The 5,433-nt window shown below is 37.5% G+C and overlaps 1 pseudogene; it reads right to left on the reverse strand.

The window, feature by feature from the left end:
* Positions 1 to 3,542: 3,542 nt before the first annotated feature.
* The window catches only part of LOC138053558 (mRNA export factor GLE1-like), a 2,254-nt pseudogene continuing 363 nt past the window's right edge, over positions 3,543 to 5,433 (reverse strand).

Genomic DNA, 5,433 nt, shown 5'->3' on the forward strand with positions numbered 1-5,433 from the left:
CCAGATTTTTTTTAACTTTGCAAAGAGTTTCATCTTAGCCTACCGATCGCTTTTCAGCAATAAAAAATGGGGGTCACCTTGGTTCGTTTTCGAGATACTAGGTGCTTTAACACAAAATATAGGGCGTTTTTAGATGGTTCTTTTGCTGCCATGGTAATTTATTACGTCACAGTAACATTTCGTTTCATGTGGTACCATAACATTGCCGTTACGTGATACAGCGTTATAGAGTTAGTTCGTCTAATGACACATTCCCTCAAAAATGGTTGAAACTTGTTTGAGCCACCTTGACACACACGCTCTAGTTTCTGGATAGTGTTCGACACATACAACGGAATTAGCACGCTTGTGGTCAATAGAATTCTCTAAAACCCGCAGACCACCACACCATGTATGTCTTGTAAGTCGGAAAATTAGCCAGGATTTCTTGTTCGTTAAAGTTCAGAGAGAGAGAGATCGCAATTTATTCAAAAGCTAGGTGCAACTTTCATTCACAAAATGTGATTAAAATATATTTTCAAGAAAACAAAATAATAGCGGCTGTACGGCTGTGAGGGTGTATATATTTCTTATAGGTATAGGATTACAGATATAGTATTATTATTATTATTATTATTATTATTATATTTATGTAATAATATTATATAAATTATACATAATACCAGTATATATTACATAATACATGTTGTTATTAAATTTATATATTACTACTAATAAAAATATTATTATCCACTGCAATGTATGTCGGAAAATTAGCCGGGAGACAGTAGCTTTGTAAGCTCCACTGAAATTCGAGGATAAATAAAGTTATGCATGAATGAATGTATGTATAATCGGTTGTTCTATTCATGCAATAATGTATTCCACAGTGGGGTTAGAACTTATGCGATGCCACAGGAATCAGTACTCGAGTAAGCTCTTGAAGTTTTTGAGACTGAGCAAGGGTTAATCCGCACTCCGCTTTCACTGCCATGTGTGATGCCCATTCATGTGGGCAGGTGCAATTTTTCAAAAACATCTTTAAAAGCAATTAATAAGAAAACAATAACCGTTAGTTTCACGGGCAGTGATACAATCCGGTTGCGCTTGATCAATGTACTCGCGCTTCAGGGACAACTGGAAAAGTGAGTGCTCGCAGTCTCGTACAACGATACATGATTGCATGGTCTTATATATCTTACAAACTCGGTTTCGCAATTGGAGCGGTTGCCGAATACACGTCCAGAATGGGGGCGCAGCGCTAGCCGCAGTGCCGAAGTGAACGAAAGTGGGTTTTGCGCGATTCGCGTCGGATAGAGTGAATTGGGAAGAATGGCTGGTGCCGCAGTGGCTTAGTCAAATTAATGTTAAATTGATATGAGTAGACTGGTTATTGCCGCAGTGCCGCGGTGCTTGCCTCGTGGATTAAAGAACGAGGTATATCCAACAACACGGCTGCGGCATTGCGGCAGCAGTGTTTTTAGGGTCCATTTCTTGTGGCCGGGTGTTCTGCTTTTGACATTCAAGTCTGTAATCGGTAGTATCTGCGGATTTCGCAAAATGATTTTCTGCTCAATATCTTAATTTAAGGGATTTCAGTTAAATCTCACCTGCACGTGCGAGCAAAAGCGTAGCCTCTTTGTCCAGAGAAGAATCCGACACTTTATAACTTCTCAAGTGTGACTTGATGTCCTTATCACATTTTGCTATTGTTACGCATTGAACGTTTGCTGGATTATCAGAACTTGGACAACAAAATCTCTCAACAAACTTGAACAACCGCACGAAGCCATAATCGTCTGTGTGGTTTGTCCTAATCTCTTGCGTGACAGCTCTGACGACACAATCACGGCACAACTCACGAAGGTCACGAAGCGTTCGACTGGTTCGATTGTCGTTTGAGGGCTTCGAGGAAAATCCAACCAGCGTATACTTATATAAAGGGCGATACCTTTCTGTGTTTGTTTTGCCGGTATGTTTACAAAGTAAATTAAGGAAACTTGTTTGCGTAAGAATACGGAATGGAATGAATCTTACTAGTATGCAATTTTTTAGGTCAGTTATTTTAATTACCGGATATGTCACCTTTAAACCAAGACAGTTAAATTTCAATGACACGTTCCACTTGACCTACAGTAGTTCCAGTCAATTCACATTGTATTGTGTTAGTAAACCTAAAGTCTCGAATTTTTCAGTGAATAAATCGAGATTAGCGTGTGTGATTTCAATATACCTCGCCTCCGCTTTGGTGGTCAAAGGTCGACTTTTGTTGACAAACAGTATGTTGAAATTGGGCTGCAAAAATCCTCCGTTTCATTTACCCAAAAATTTTATTGAAGTTAATTGCAGCAGAAAAGTTGCTTATTCCGGTGAATATAATCTCGTTTGAGAAAGCCATGTACCAGGATGCTTTTTTGACGGTCGAATTTCGCACAAAATTGGCACTCTGTAATCAATCTAAGAAATGTTAAGTTTTAAAATTTTGTCGAAAATTTTAGTTTTGGTATATTGTACCGTTAACACGGCTAAAGGGTGAATGAAGTATTCTAGTTGTGCCATGTTGTTTTGATTTTCAAGTTAATCGTTCGTTATTTCAAAAAGAGCGATTCAAACAACCAACATTTTGGAGTCGTTTTCACTCACTCCGAAGGCCCTATACCGAAAAAGTCGCCGTCCAGGTAAAATAATGATCGAAACAAACTAAAACATATTTTTCTAAAAATGGTTTTGGTAGTCCTTTATTGTGACAAAGTTTGGCAATTTTCGATTTTTTTTATCTTGCACGGTCTTAGGTGAAAGTTGCTGAGAGGCGCTCTTAAGCATTCATAAAGTTTAGAAATCTTGTTGAAATATTTGTTATCACAGTTCTTTTATTGTTCGTTCCATTTCAGCAAGTAGGAAGCATGATGCTAGCATGTTGGCAGAATCCAGATTGCTAGACAACCTACAGCGATATGCAGTTTCACCCACTGGTCAACCCATGTGTATCTATGGGGACCCTGCGTATCCTGTTAGAGTCCACCTTCAAGCACCTTTCCGAAATGTTGCCTTAACACCACAGATGCATGCATTTAACACCTCTGTGAGCAGTGTCCGTTGCTCTGTGGAATGGTTATGGGGACATTGTCAATTACTTTAAATTCATTGATTTCAAGAAAAATTAAAAGATTGGATTGACTAGCGTTGGCAAAACCTATATTGTATGTGCACTTCTTAGAAATGCCATTACATGTTTGTATGGTAATGTCACATCAAAGTATTTTGATCTTAGCCCACCTACTTTGCAGGAATATCTTGCTTAAAAGTACAGGTTTTGTTAGGAACGTTAGCTTCTTTTAACCAGTGAATAATAATAAGCTATCCAAATGCTTTTGTTTATTCATAGTCATATAACAATCAATACAAATTAAGACAAATGCCACCAAATATTAAATCAATGATGACTGTTTGAACCACAACATCCATGAAAGTCATCTAACTTGTACTGTTGTATTATTAAATTTCTTCAATGATCAAAGAGCTGCAAAATACTCATTCTAGTTGAAGAAAAACAAATCTGGTACTTATAATATACTGAAAAGACTAAAGCAAAATGTAAACAACGACATCATGTTTGTACCAGTTATTTGTTGAAGAGTTTTTTTGATAAACCCCAGAATCACCTGGTTCTGCTGCTGCATTACACTTAGTATTTGATTCTGTTGCTCTTGTTGCTGCTGGTGGTTGGTTAGAACATGTTCAAACAACTTCGCCTGCCTCTCTTGCTCTTCTTTCTTGATCTTTCGTTCTTCTTTTTTCAAGAGAAGATCCACATTTGCTTTCTCTCTGAGAAATTCCAGAGTGTCGTTCCCTCCTTTTCTCGCCCTTTTTGGTTTAGGTGCAACAGATCCTTCAGCGTCTTCTTTTCTCCTTGTTGTTTTGCCTAGCTTTTCGCAAGCTTGCATTTGCATTTTTTCTCTTAACTTCTTGTCTTCTTCAGCCTGTTTTTTGTTGTTTACTCTGATGATATGCTCCTGCTCCGATGCCTCCCACTTTTCGTAGATTTCTTTGAGGGCCTTGTCAAGCTCAGTATCCTCAACTTCCACTCCACTTGCTTTGTGTTCTGTTTGCGTTTTCGCCCTGTACTTCTCAAGCAAAAGTTTCAGGTGTTGTCTCACAGATTTCTTGGTTACTTGAAACTTGAGGGTCTCATCACAGTTCAGGTTATCAGCAATCTGTTGCCAGACTTCCCCTTTCCGTTGTTCTTGCTTTAAAACGATATGGTTCTTTTATAAGGACTTCCCGCACTAAGGCGAGATTATGAATGACAATGAGTCGTGGCGTCTTGTTTAAAGATATGCTGAAGTTTATTTCAAGAGTTTTGTTTAAATCATTGTGTATTCTTCTGGACACATAAAATTTTGAAATGTGATCTTAAGTAAAGAAAGTTATTCCCTTCTCATCAAGAAAATCGAAAGAAAATGACAAAGACGCACTTTCACAAACAGCTGTTGCATTCGGAATATGACAAACCCATGCACGGATGTTTATTTCATCGATAAACATACAGATCAGGTTCAGAGTTATTTTGTTCCACACTATTAAAAGAGAGAAATTAATAATATACAAAAGGCACATCATCAATAAACATGAAATTCTCGGAAAATGTTGGAGTTTACCTCGCCGAATATGACGGAAGTTCTACTCCTATTTGACAGGTGTTGCATTACCTGTCACAACTTCTTCTTGATGTGAGTCGTATGCAAATTTTGATAGATCGTTATTCCGGCATTCCCTTCTACTTTAATTTGCTATCAGTTTTAGAACCAGCAGTATCAAATGATACATTACTAAAGAAAATGTTGCCCATTTATGAGTTGGTTGCTTCTCTTCACAAAAAGTTTTTAATTCAACAGAAAGGAAAAATGGAAATAAATTGTTGATTTATCTTTGGATTGGATGAATTTCACACCGTGAATATTATTTTTCACTCCCAATTTCATTGCATGAATTTTTACCCTTAATTTCACGACATGGAAGTTTTCACCGATCATTTACAGCATGAATACCTTCATGTCAAGAGTAAAAGTTTCTTCTCGTAGAGTGATTACCGCGTATTCACGCCGTGAAAATTGAAATTCACGCACGGAGATCATGAAAAAATTTCACGGTTTTCAATGAAATCCGTTGGGCCCTTTTTGCGTGAAGGGTCACAAACAATACACGTATTTGAATGCCAAACTTAAGACAAATTTTTGTTTCCCTTCTGTGATTCATAAACATTGAATTGCTTTTGCTTGTTATCCAATAAATTCACGACGGGAAGCGACCTGCGTGTTTGTAACATGATAATTTTTGCAGTATGTAAATTTTCTGTTATCGGCTCGTGGCTTTGTTCAGATGCAAAAGTTGCTTTTCTTTACTCAACAATGGAACACAAAAGAAATTTATGGTACGTACTGAATAACAAAGGAA

The sequence above is a fragment of the Montipora capricornis genome, chromosome 6 (genome assembly GCF_036669925.1).
Source record: "Montipora capricornis isolate CH-2021 chromosome 6, ASM3666992v2, whole genome shotgun sequence".
Lineage (NCBI taxonomy): Eukaryota > Metazoa > Cnidaria > Anthozoa > Scleractinia > Acroporidae > Montipora > Montipora capricornis.